A 14,869-nucleotide genomic window follows, 5' to 3' on the forward strand; every position below is an offset into this window, starting at 1 on the left:
AGTGTCATTATAATGCATGACCATTGGTAAGATATGGTAGTCAGCATGTTATAGCTGTTTCAGCATTATCGTAGAGCAACCACCTCGAGCCAACCAGATCACATCAACAAATCGTTGCACACACACAACCGCAAGCACACAATCACAAATACTGTACACACACACACACACACACGCACACTTTGGGTGCGTCAGCAGAAACAGGCCTACGACAGACAGGAGACATCTGTAGCTAGCAGACTAAGTCGCACCATCTGACACACAAATACACACACACACACACACACACACACACACACACACACACACACACACACACACACACACACACACACACACACACACACACACACACACACACACACACACACACACACACACACACACACACACACACACTGACACACACACACACACCCTTAGAGGGCCATTTAAATGAATCCGCCCAGCTGAAATGGAAAGCTGTTACTGCACAAATGTGAATACCAATCTGTTTTACACAGCAGGACCATGCAGGTCCATGTGTGTGTGTGTGTGTGTGTGTGTGTGTGTGTGTGTGTGTGTGTGTGTGACTGTGTGTGTGTGTGTGTGTATCTGCTTCAGCACCAGTTAAAGTTAGGAGCTGCAACGTCACCATGGCGATATAATCTAAAAGCTGTATAACTGTTACATTACAAAATGTCAGATATGAAACTGCATTAAGCAAATCATGCTACAATACACTATAGATACAGTGGGGAGAACAAGTATTTGATACACTGCCGATTCTGCAGGTTTTCCTACTTACAAAGCATGTAGAGGTCTGTAATGTTTATCATAGGTACACTTCAACTGTGAGAGACGGAATCTAAAACAAAAATCTAGAAAATAGATAAAAATAGACTATAGATACACCTGTCTCTAACCTGACAGCCCAGCTCATCTCAACTAGAGACCTGACTAACCTGACAGACCAGCTCATCTTAACTAGAGACCTGACTCTAAACTGACAGCCCAGCACCTCTCAACTAGAGACCTGACTCTAACCTGACAGCCCAGCTCATCTTAACTAGAGACCTGACTCTAACCTGACAGCCCAGCTCATCTCAACTAGAGACCTGTCTCTAACCTGACAGCCCAGCTCATCTCAACTAGAGACCTGACTCTAACCTGACAGCCCAGCTCATCTCAACTAGAGACCTGACTCTAACCTGACAGCCCAGCTCATCTCAACTAGAGACCTGACTCTAACCTGACAGCCCAGCTCATCTTAACTAGAGACCTGTCTCTAACCTGACAGCCCAGCTCATCTCAACTAGAGACCTGTCTCTAACCTGACAGCCCAGCTCATCTCAACTAGAGACCTGTCTCTAACCTGACAGCCCAGCTCATCTTAACTAGAGACCTGTCTCTAACCTGACAGCCCAGCTCATCTCAACTAGAGACCTGTCTCTAACCTGACAGCCCAGCTCATCTCAACTAGAGACCTGTCTCTAACCTGACAGCCCAGCTCATCTTAACTAGAGACCTGTCTCTAACCTGACAGCCCAGCTCATCTTAACTAGAGACCTGTCTCTAACCTGACAGCCCAGCTCATCTTAACTAGAGACATGTCTCTAACCTGACAGCCCAGCTCATCTTAATTCCTAAACATTTTCAGTCACATATTCACCACAAATAGTGGTGCAGTGGTCTAAGGCACTGCATCTCCGTGCTAGAGGCATCACTACAGTCCCTGGTTTGATCCCAGGCTGTTTCACAACCGTCCGTGATCGGGAGTCCCATAGGGCGGCGCACAATTAGCCCAGCATCGTCAGTGTTGGTGGAGGGTTTGTCCGTCGTTGCAAAATAAGAATTTGTTCTTAACTGGCTTGCATAGAGACCTGGCGGCAGGGTAGCCTAGAGCGGCAGGGTAGCCTAGAGCGGCAGGGCAGCCTAGAGAGGCAGGGTCAGCCTAGAGCGGCAGGGCAGCCTAGAGCGGCAGGGCAGCCTAGAGCGGCAGGGCAGCCTAGAGCGGCAGGGCAGCCTAGAGCGGTAGGGTAGCCTAGAGTGGCAGAGCGGCAGGGTAGCCTAGAGCGGCAGAGTGGCAGGGTAGCCTAGAGCGGCAGGGTAGCCTAGAGGGGCAGAGCGGCAAGATAGCCTAGAGCGGCAGTGTAGCCCAGGGCGGCAGGGTAGCCCAGGGCGGCAGGGTAGCCCAGGGCGGCAGGGTAGCCCAGGGCGGCAGGTTAACCCAGGGCGGCAGGGTAACCCAGGGCGGCAGGGTAACCCAGGGCGGCAGGGTAGCCTAGTGGTTAGAGCATTGGACTAGTAACCAAAAGGTTGCAAGTTCAAATCACCGAGCTGACAAGGTACAACTCTGTTGTTCTGACCCTGAACAGGCAGTTAGGCCATCATTGCAATTAAGAATTTGTTCTTAACTGACTTGCCTAGTTAAATAAAGGTACAAATGCATACAAGTATTCATGGCTCCTTTTCGAGAGTCTACACTGATGCCAAACGACGTCATCAGCTCCCTTCTCTGACTAACTCTGATTGGCTATTGCTGATCACCGCTGTCATTGCACATCTTGCAGATTTGGAGCCAATAAAATTGAATGTTTTAAAATATCGGGACATCTGGGAATGCTCAAAGAAGTTGATCGGTAAACCCTCACACTGACTTTCTGATCTGCTCACGTTAAACTAGCTTCGATGGCGGCCGCGCACCGAGAAGGAAACAACTTGGGATTTTGTCTCCGTTCTTCAAAACTTGTCTAAATCGGGGCTGAGATCATGTTGTGTACACTAACCTGACAGCACAGCTCGTCTTAACGAGACTAATCCTCATGTGTTCTCCAGCAGGGCTGTACACTGACGTGACAGCGTGTCTCGCTCCCTTGCTGTTTACACACCTCTCTGGAGCTCTTCTGCTCATGTGGACACTGACACACACTGACGGGGACGTGAAATAATTCATACACACACACACACACACACACACACACACACACACACACACACACACACACACACACACACACACACACACACACACACACACACACACACACACACACCAGAGACGTGACATATAAGAGATATGAACGGTGTTAATATTTTAAACTGTTCTTACCTTCAGGGTCTCTTTCATATTTCATAGCAACGATAGACCACACGGGCTGGTGTGTGTGTGTGTGTGTGTGGGTGTGGGTTCATGTGTGTGTATCTATGTATGTTTGTGAAAGGGGAGTTGTGGGTTTTGGCTGAGGCACCCACTGTGGGTCCTATGCCAGGGTTGTGAGGAGGGGGATGGAGGAGTGAGAGGGCGCTTTGCTTCGGTGCCCAAAAAGATCTCAATTATTCAATGGAAAAACCACAGTGCAACATCCCTCCACCCATCCATCCCTCCACCCCTCCACCATCCATCCCTAAATCCCTCCACCCATCCATCCCTCCATCCCTCCACCCATCCATCCCTCCACCCATCCATCCCTCCACCCATCCATCCCTCCACCCCCCACCCCTAAATCCCTCCACCCATCCATCCCTCCACCCCTCCATCCCTCCACCCCTCCACCCTCCACCCTCCAGTCTTCCATCCCTCCACCCCTCCACCCCTAAATCCCTCCACCCATTCATCCCTCCACCTTGGATCATTGCTATTCTAACTTCCGCAACGCATATAAGGCCCTCCCCCCACTCTCCTTTCGGAAAAGCTGACCACGACTCCATTTTGTTGCTCCCTGCCTACAGACAGAAGCTAAAACAAGAAGCTCCCGCGCTGAGGTCTGTTCAACGCTGGTCCAACCAATCTGATTCCACACTCCAAGACTGCTTCCATCACGTGGACTGGGATATGTTTCGTATTGCGTCAAACAACAACATTGACGAATACGCTGATTCGGTGTGCGAGTTCAATAGAACGTGCGTTGAAGATGTCGTTCCCATAGCAGCGATTAAAACATTCCCAAACCAGAAACTGTGGATTGATGGCAGCATTCGCGTGAAACTGAAAGCGCGAACCACTGCTTTTAATCAGGGCAAGGTGACCGGAAACATGACCGAATACAAACAGTGTAGCTATTCCATCCGCAAGGCAATCAAACAAGCTAAGCGTCAGTATAGAGACAAAGTAGAATCTCAATTCAACGGCTCAGACACAAGAGGTATGTGGCAGGGTCTACAGTCAATCACGGATTACAAAAAGAAAACCAGCCCCGTCACGGACCAGGATGTCTTGCTCCCAGGCAGACTAAATAACTTTTTTGCCCGCTTTGAGGACAATACAGTGCCACTGACACGGCCTGCAACCAAAACATGCGGACTCTCCTTCACTGCAGCCGAGTGAGTAAAACATTTAAACGTGTTAACCCTCGCAAGGCTGCAGGCCCAGACGGCATCCCCAGCCGCGCCCTCAGAGCATGCGCAGACCAGCTGGCTGGTGTGTTTACGAACATATTCAATCAATCCCTATACCAGTCTGCTGGTCCCACATGCTTGAAGAGGGCCACCATTGTTCCTGTTCCCAAGAAAGCTAAGGTAACTGAGCTAAACGACTACCGCCCGTAGCACTCACTTCAGTCATCATGAAGTGCTTTGAGAGACTAGTCAAGGACCATATCACCTCCACCCTACCTGACACCCTAGACCCATTCCAATTTGCTTACCGCCCAAATAGGTCCATAGACGATGCAATCTCAACCACACTGCACACTGCCCTAACCCATCTGGACAGGAGGAATACCTACGTGAGAATGCTGTTCATTGACTACAGCTCAGCATTTAACACCATAGTACCCTCCAAACTGCGTCATCAAGCTCGAGACCCTGGGTCTCGACCCTGCCCTGTGCAACTGGGTACTGGACTTCCTGACGGGCCGCCCCAGGTGGTGAGGGTAGGTAACAACATCCCCACCCCGCTGATCCTCAACACTGGGGCCCCACAAGGGTGCGTTCTGAGCCCTCTCCTGTACTCCTTGTTCACCCACGACTGCGTGGCCACTCACGCCTCCAACTCAATCATCAAGTTTGCGGACGACACAACAGTGGTAGGCTTGATTACCAACAACGACGAGACGGCCTACAGGGAGGAGGTGAGGGCCCTCGGAGTGTAGTGTCAGGAAAATAGAGACTGAAAAACAGCTTCTATCTTAAGGCCATCAGACTGTTTAACAGCCACCACTAACATTGAGTGGCTGCTGCCAACACACTGACTCAACTCCAGCCACTTTAAAAATGGGAATTGATGGGAATTGATGTAAAATATATCACTAGCCACTTTAAACAATGCTACTTAATGTTTACATACCCTACACTATTTATCTCATATGTATACGTATATACTGTGCCATCTACTGCATCTTTATGTAATACATGTATCACAAGCCTCTTTAAACTATGACACTTTGTTTACATACTCATCTCATATGTATATACTGTACTCGATACCATCTACTGCATCTTGCCTATGCCGCTCTGTACCATCACTCATTCATATATCTTTATGTACATATTCTATATCCCTTTACACTTGTGTATAAGGTAGTAGATTTGGAATTGTTAGTTAGATTTCTCGTTGGTTATTACTGCATTGTCGGAACTAGAAGCACAAGCATTTCGCTACACTCGCATTAGCATCTGATGTGACAAATAAAATGTGATTTGATTTGATATCATCTCTATCCCTCCACCCTCCCCCCTCCACCACTCCACCCCTATCCCTCTATCCCTCCACCCCTCCACTGCTCCACCCTCTATCCCTCTATCCCTCCACCCCTCCACCGCTCCACCCTCTATCCCTCTATCTCTCCACCCCTCTATCCCTCTATCCCTCCACCCCTCCACCACTCCACCCTCCACCCTCCACCACTCCACCCTCCACCCATCCACCACTCCACCCTCTATCCCTCCATCCCCCACCCATCCATCCCTCCATCCCTCCACCCTCTATCCCTCTATCCTTCCACCCCTCCACCACTCCACCCTCCACCCATCCACCGCTCCACCCTCTATCCCTCCACCCATCCACCCATCCACCCTCCATCCCTCTATCCTTCCACCCCTCCACCACTCCACCCTCCACCCATCCACCGCTCCACCCTCTATCCCTCCATCCCTCCACCCACCCATCCATCCCTCCATCCCTCTATCCTTCCACCCCTCCACCACTCCACCCTCCACCCATCCACTGCTCCACCCTCTATCCTTCCACCCCTCCACCACTCCACCCTCCACCCATCCACCACTCCACCCTCTATCCCTCTATCCCTCCACCCCCTCCACCACTCCACCCTCCACCCATCCACCACTCCACCCTCTATCCCTCCACCCTCCACCACTCCACCCTCCACCCATCCACCGCTCCACCCTCTATCCCTCTCTCTCTCCACCCTCTATCCCCATACTTAATCAGTGCTCTCAGTAGCGTACATCTGCTCTCCTTTCCTTTCAGCATCAGCGTTGTGTCTGTTAGCCTGACTGGTACCACATGCTAGGTGTCCATGTCATTCTGAGCATCATGCCAACATCTCATCCTCTGAGTGTCCTCTGAGTGTGTGTGTCTGTCTCTGTGTGTGTGTGCGTGTGCGTGTGTGTGTGTGTGTGTGTGTGCGTGTGTGTGTGTGTGTGTGTGTGTGTGTGTGTGTGTGTGTGTGTGTGTGTGTGTGTGTGTGTGTGTGTGTGTGTGTGTGTGTGCGTGTGTGTGTGTGTGTGTATACCCTTCATTGAATCATTCATATTCAATCATACAGTCTACTGCCCATGATGACATCTGTCACTGGCACATGTTATGACAGTGACTGTATGCGTTGGCATGAACACATTATCGTTGGCAGGGACATTCCAGCTGGCACTGACTTGACATGTAGGACACAGACCTAAAACAGATAGTGTAGACAGAGGACAAGATGCAAACACACACACACACACAGACTGCATGGTTGACGTTGAATGACTCTGTAACTGCTGATTGGTTGAGGAGATGAATCAAGGGGATCAGAATGGATATGCATCACTGTTGTGCAGTGGTGAAAAACATGAATATTTCACCTTCTGAAGTAGAGTTGAGTTACTCTGCTTGTCTTCACTCATAACCGGGTGTCTATCTAAAGGTTCTGACATGGAAAAACACTGAGATGTAGTTAAGAAACTCACAAAACGTCAGACAACTACTGGCTCCTACCCACACCACCCTACTGGCTCCTACCCACACCACCCTACTGCCCCCTACCCTCACCACCCTACTGCCCCCTACCCTCACCACCCTACTGCCCCTACCCACACCACCCTACTGCCCCCTACCCTCACCACCCTACTGGCTCCTACCCACACCACCCTACTGGCTACCCTACCCACACCACCCTACTGCCCCTACCCACACCACCCTACTGCCCCCTACCCACACCACCCTACTGGCTCCTACCCTCACCACCCTACTGGCTCCTACCCTCACCACCCTACTGGCTCCTACCCACACCACCCTACTGCCCCCTACCCACACCACCCTACTGCCTCCTACCCACACCACCCTACTGCCCCTACCCTCACCACCCTACTCCCTCCTACCCTCACCACCCTACTGCCTCCTACCCTCACCACCCAACTGCCTCCTACCCTCACAAACCCAACTGCCTCCTACCCTCACCACCCTACTGCCCCCTACCCTCACCACCCTACTGCCCACTACCCTCACCACCCTACTGGCTCCTACCCTCACCACCCTACTGCCCACTACCCTCACCACCCTACTGGCTCCTACCCTCACCACCCTACTGCCCCCTACCCTCACCACCCTACTACCCCCTACCCTCACCACCCTACTGCCCCCTACCCTCACCACCCAACTGCCTCCTACCCTCACCACCCTACTGCCCCTACCCTCACCACCATACTGCCTCCTACCCTCACCACCCTACTGCCCCCCCTCACCACCCTACTGCCTCCTACCCTCACCACCCTACTGCCCCCTCCCCACACCACCCTACTCTCCACACCACCCTACTGCCCCCCCTACCCTCACCACCCTACTCCCCACACCACACCACCCTACTGCCCCCTCCCCATACCACAACACTGCCCCCTCTCCATCACCACCCTACTGCCCCTACCCTCACCACCCTACTGCCCCCTCCCAACACCACCCTACTGCCCCCTCCCCTCACCACCCTACTGCCCCCTCCCCACCCTACCACCCTACTCACCACCCCTCCCCACACCACCCTACTGTCCCCCTCCCCTCACCACCCTACTGCCCCCTCCCCTCACCACCCTACTGCCCCTCCCCACACCACCCTACTGCCTCCTCCCCTCACCACCCTACTGTACCCTCACCCCCTCCCCTCACCACCCTACTGCCCCCCCTCCCCACCCACCACCCTACTCACCCCCTTCCCCATACTACCCTACTGCCCCCTCCCCATACTGCCCCACCCTACTGCCCCTCCCCACACCACCCCTACTGGCTCCTCCCCCTCACCACCCTACTGTCCCCTCCCCTCACCACCCTACTGCCCTCCCCACACACCTACTGCCTCCCTACCCTCACCACCCTACTGTCCCCCTCCCCTCACCACCCTACTCACCACCCCTGCCCCCCCCACACCACCCTACTGCCCCCTCCCCACACCACCCTACTGCCTCCTCCCCATACCACCCTACTGCCCACTCCCCTCACCACCCTACTGTCCCCTCCCCTCACCACCCTACTGTCCCCCTCACCACCCCCCTCCCCCTCACCACCCTACTACCTCCCCTCCCCACACCACCCCCTCCACACACCACTCTACTACCTACTCCCCCTCCCCACACCACCCCCCTCCACACACCACCCCTCCCTCACCCCCCTCCCCACACCACCCTCTCCCCCTCACCCCACACCTCTCCCCCTCCCTTCCCCACACCCCCTCTCCCCCTCCACACACCACCCCTACCCTCACCCCCCTCCCCACACCACCCTACTCCACTATAAAAGCTGTGATTTGAGCATGGACATAAGTGGGTCCTCTGTAAATATAAATTAATACGTTCTTGTGTAAATATTTAACATCACTTAAACTTCCAGAATCACGCTGTGCCGCTCCCTGAAGACTGGTGGGAAGAGGAGAGAAGGGAGGGGCAGAACAGAAGTGTCTGGAGACTGGTGGGAAGAGGAGAGAAGGGAGGGGCAGAACAGAAGGGGAACGCCGGGCGGAGTCCCGAGTAAAAAGCTTTTGGATAAAGCCGAGATTCAATTAACTTAAAGCCAGAGCGTCTGGAGCGCCAAGGGGGTGTGTGTGTGTCGAGGGAAATTATTGTGAGTGAATAAACACATCAGTCTAGACGTCTCTATGCTCCTGATTCGGTAAACAACGGAGAAGGTAAAGAACTCGCAAAGAAAAAAGCTTTGAATTTTCTAAAAAAGTCCCCCTTTGGGAAATTTGGTGATGAGCTTTGGGGCGGGATGTGATTTTAAACGTCGTTCACGGGTCGAGGCCTTTCTCTCCTCCTCTCTTTCTCCTCCCAGCCCTCATTATTTGATAATGTTAATTAAGAGGAGAAGAGAAGGAAGAGAGTGAGAGAAGAGAGTGAGAGAGAGAGGAGAGGAAGAGAGTGAGAGAAGAGAGTGAGAGAGAGGAGAGGAAGAGAGTGAGAGAGAGAAGAGAGGAGAGAGAGAGAGAGAGGCGAGAGAGAGAGAGTGAGCAGAGAGAGAGAGAGAGAAGAGAGTGAGAGAGAGAAGAGAATGAGAGAGAGAGAGGGAGAGATAGAGACAGAGAGAGTCTGGAAGAGAGTGTGAGAGAGAGGAAGGAAGAGAGTGAGAGATAAAAGAGAGTGAGAGAGAGAGGAGAGAGTGAGAGAGAGAAAAAGCTTTGAAGTTGGGAAAGAGAGTGAGAGAGAGAGTGAGAGAGAGAAGAGAATGAGAGAGAGAGGAGAGAGAGAGAGAGAGAGAGAGTTAAGAGGGGAGAAGAGAAGAAGAGTGAGAGAAGTGAGAGAGAGAGACAGAGAGTGAAAGAAGAGAGTGAGAGAGAGAGAAGGGAGAGAGAGAGAGAGAGAGAGAGACAGAGAGAGAGAGTGTGTGAGAGAGAGTGTGAGAGAGAGAGTGAGAGAGAGATAGAGAGAGTGATAGGAGAGAGAGAGAGAGAGAGAGAGACGTTAGAGAGAGAGAGAGGAGAGAGAGAGAGAGAGAGAGAGAGAGAGAGAGAGAGAGAGAAGAGGTTAGGGTTGACAGAAAGAAAAGTAAAGTGAATTTCAGAGTGATTGTTTGATTATTCATGAGTCATTTTCAGTGTTTTTCTCTCACTACTCTCTTATAAGCCTTGTATAGTACACAGACCTTCATGTTAGTCTGATTGTAGTTTTGTCTCGGGGTCTAGAAACATATTGTATGTAATCTTATCTCAACTTGTGAGTTTTGCTGCTGAAACAATGCTAGAATACGAAGAGGGAATTTCACATTTAGAGATCACATTTACATTTAGAGATCACATTTACATTTAGAGATCACATTTACATTTCGAGATCACATTTACATTTAGAGATCACATTTACATTTTGAGATCACATTTACATTTAGAGATCACATTTACATTTAGAGATCACATTTACATTTAAAGATCACATTTACATTTAGAGATCACATTTACATTTTGAGATCACATTTACATTTAGAGATCACATTTACATTTCGAGATCACATTTACATTTCAAGATCACATTTACATTTCGAGATCACATTTACATTTAGAGATCACATTTACATTTAGAGATCACATTTACATTTAGAGATCACATTTACATTTAGAGATCACATTTACATTTAGAGATCACATTTACATTTAGAGATCACATTTACATTTTGAGATCACATTTACATTTAGAGATCACATTTACATTTAGAGATCACATTTACATCTCAATTGTACATCTTCATATTCAAGTTGACATGCAAGCAGACACAAAATGAAGGACAGACGTGATAAGCAGACACAAAATGAACGACAGACGTGATAAGCAGACACAAAATGAAGGACAGACGTGATAAGCAGACACAAAATGAAGGACAGACGTGATAAGCAGACACAAAATGAAGGACAGACGTGATAAGCAGACACAAAATGAAGGACAGACGTGATAAGCAGACACAAAATGAAGGACAGACGTGATAAGCAGACACAAAATGAAGGACAGACGTGATAAGCAGACACAAAATGAAGGACAGACGTGATAAGCAGACACAAAATGAAGGACAGACGTGATAAGCAGACACAAAATGAAGGACAGACGTGATAAGCAGACACAAAATGAAGGACAGACGTGATAAGCAGACACAAAATGAAGGACAGATGTGATAAGCAGACACAAAATGAAGGACAGACGTGATAAGCAGACACTAAATGAAGGACAGACGTGATAAGCAGACACTAAATGAAGGACAGACGTGATAAGCAGACACAAAATGAAGGACAGACGTGATAAGCAGACACAAAATGAAGGACAGACGTGATAAGCAGACACAAAATGAAGGACAGACGTGATAAGCAGACACAAAATGAAGGACAGACGTGATAAGCAGACACAAAATGAAGGACAGACGTGATAAGCAGACACTAAATGAAGGACAGACGTGATAAGCAGACACAAAATGAAGGACAGACGTGATAAGCAGACACAAAATGAAGGACAGATGTGATAAGCAGACACTAAATGAAGGACAGATGTGATAAGCAGACACTAAATGAAGGACAGATGTGATAAGCAGACACAAAATGAAGGACAGATGTGATAAGCAGACACAAAATGAAGGACAGACGTGATAAGCAGACACTAAATGAAGGACAGATGTGATAAGCAGACACTAAATGAAGGACAGACGTGATAAGCAGACACTAAATGAAGGACAGATGTGATAAGCAGACACTAAATGAAGGACAGACGTGATAAGCAGACACTAAATGAAGGACAGATGTGATAAGCAGACACTAAATGAAGGACAGATGTGATAAGCAGACACTAAATGAAGGACAGATGTGATAAGCAGACACAAAATGAAGGACAGACGTGATAAGCAGACACTAAATGAAGGACAGACGTGATAAGCAGACACTAAATGAAGGACAGACGTGATAAGCAGACACTAAATGAAGGACAGACGTGATAAGCAGACACAAAATGAAGGACAGACGTGATAAGCAGACACAAAATGAAGGACAGACGTGATAAGCATACACAAAATGAAGGACAGATGTGATAAGCAGACACAAAATGAAGGACAGACGTGAAAAGCAGACACAAAATGAAGGACAGACGTGATAAGCAGACACAAAATGAAGGACAGACGTGATAAGCAGACACTAAATGAAGGACAGATAAGCAGACACTAAATGATAAGCAGACACTAAATGAAGGACAGATGTGATAAGCAGACACTAAATGAAGGACAGATGTGATAAGCAGACACAAAATGAAGGACAGACGTGATAAGCAGACACTAAATGAAGGACAGATGTGATAAGCAGACACTAAATGAAGGACAGATGTGATAAGCTAAATGAAGACACTAAATGAAGGACAGACGTGATAAGCAGACACTAAATGAAGGACAGACGTGATAAGCAGACACTAAATGAAGGACAGATGTGATAAGCAGACACAAAATGAAGGAACAGACACTAAATGAAGGACAGATGTGATAAGCAGACACTAAATGAAGGACAGATGTGATAAGCAGACACAAAATGAAGGACAGACGTGATAAGCAGACACTAAATGAAGGACAGATGTGATAAGCAGACACTAAATGAAGGACAGACGTGATAAGCAGACACTAAATGAAGGACAGACGTGATAAGCAGACACTAAATGAAGGACAGACGTGATAAGCAGACACTAAATGAAGGACAGACGTGATAAGCAGACACTAAATGAAGGACAGACGTGATAAGCAGACACTAAATGAAGGACAGACGTGATAAGCAGACACTAAATGAAGGACAGACGTGATAAGCAGACACAAAATGAAGGACAGACGTGATAAGCAGACACAAAATGAAGGACAGACGTGATAAGCAGACACTAAATGAAGGACAGACGTGATAAGCAGACACTAAATGAAGGACAGATGTGATAAGCAGACACTAAATGAAGGACAGATGTGATAAGCAGACACTAAATGAAGGACAGATGTGATAAGCAGACACAAAATGAAGGACAGACGTGATAAGCAGACACTAAATGAAGGACAGATGTGATAAGCAGACACTAAATGAAGGACAGATGTGATAAGCAGACACTAAATGAAGGACAGACGTGATAAGCAGACACTAAATGAAGGACAGACGTGATAAGCAGACACTAAATGAAGGACAGACGTGATAAGCAGACACTAAATGAAGGACAGATGTAAATAAGCAGACACTAAATGAAGGACAGACGTGATAAGCAGACACTAAATGAAGGACAGACGTGATAAGCAGACACTAAATGAAGGACAGACGTGATAAGCAGACACTAAATGAAGGACAGACGTGATAAGCAGACACTAAATGAAGGACAGACGTGATAAGCAGACACTAAATGAAGGACAGACGTGATAAGCAGACACTAAATGAAGGACAGACGTGATAAGCAGACACTAAATGAAGGACAGATGTGATAAGCAGACACTAAATGAAGGACAGACGTGATAAGCAGACACTAAATGAAGGACAGATGTGATAAGCAGACACTAAATGAAGGACAGACGTGATAAGCAGACACTAAATGAAGGACAGACGTGATAAGCAGACACTAAATGAAGGACAGATGTGATAAGCAGACACTAAATGAAGGACAGATGTGATTGCCTGTCATGTAAATCAGAGACGGCTGAAAGCATAATGTTGCACTTACTGATCATTCTGATATATGGGGAAGGAAGGCAAGATGAAACACTTCTGAAAAATGAATGAATTCTCAGACACAAAATAACACACCAATCCCCAAACACTATGGCTGCGTTTAGACAGGCATCCCTATTCTGATATTTTATCCATGGATTGTTCTTTTGACCAATCGCAACAGATCTTTTCAGACCTGATTGGACAAAAGACCAATAGGTGAACAAAAATGAAGTGATCAGAATGGGTCTGCCTGTGTAAACGCAGCCATAGTGTTTTGTGGTTTGGTTTGTGCAGAGGTGAAAGCTAAGTGGTAGATTTACTATGCCTGGTATGAAGGTCAATCTCTGAGGTCTCATTGTAAATGTCTCCTTAATCCCTAGGATATGTACCTGTTTGTGTCTTCTTAATATCTAGGATATGTACCTGTTGGTGTCTCCAAAATATCATGCCTGGATAATGTACTCTGAAGGACAGGTGTAAGCATACACTTAATATCTAGGATATGTACCTGTTGGTGTTTCTTTAATATCTAGGATATGTAGACCTTTGAAGGTGTGTTTGATAATGCCTAGGGATAGACACAAAATGTTGTGTGTCTGCAGACACAAAATGAAGTATCTGTGATATGTGTGTGTTGGTGTGTGTGATAATATCTAGGATATGTACCTGTTGGTGTCATCACTTAATATCTAGGAGATGCAGACCTGGTGACACAGCCCTTAATATCTTCCACAAAATGACAGCTGTTGGTGTCTCCTTATTTCTCAGGATATGTACCTCAGACACCTGTCCTCCTTAATATCTGAATCATAGCACTTCATGTGTTTGACACTGATATTCCAAAAGAAGGAAGCAAGCAGATGTGTGTGTGACTCCGTGATGCAGACACAAAATGAAGGACTTCATCAAAATGAAGTGGATGTGTTTACCACTAAATGAAGGACAGTAGTTGTAGATGAAGGACAGAAATACAGTTAAATGAAGGACAGTGTGTGTCAGCTGGAAACTAAATGAACACAGATGTCCCACTAAATTGTTGTGTCAGACACAAAATAACAAGA

This window comes from Oncorhynchus masou, chromosome 20, assembly GCF_036934945.1.
Source record: "Oncorhynchus masou masou isolate Uvic2021 chromosome 20, UVic_Omas_1.1, whole genome shotgun sequence".
NCBI lineage: Eukaryota > Metazoa > Chordata > Actinopteri > Salmoniformes > Salmonidae > Oncorhynchus > Oncorhynchus masou.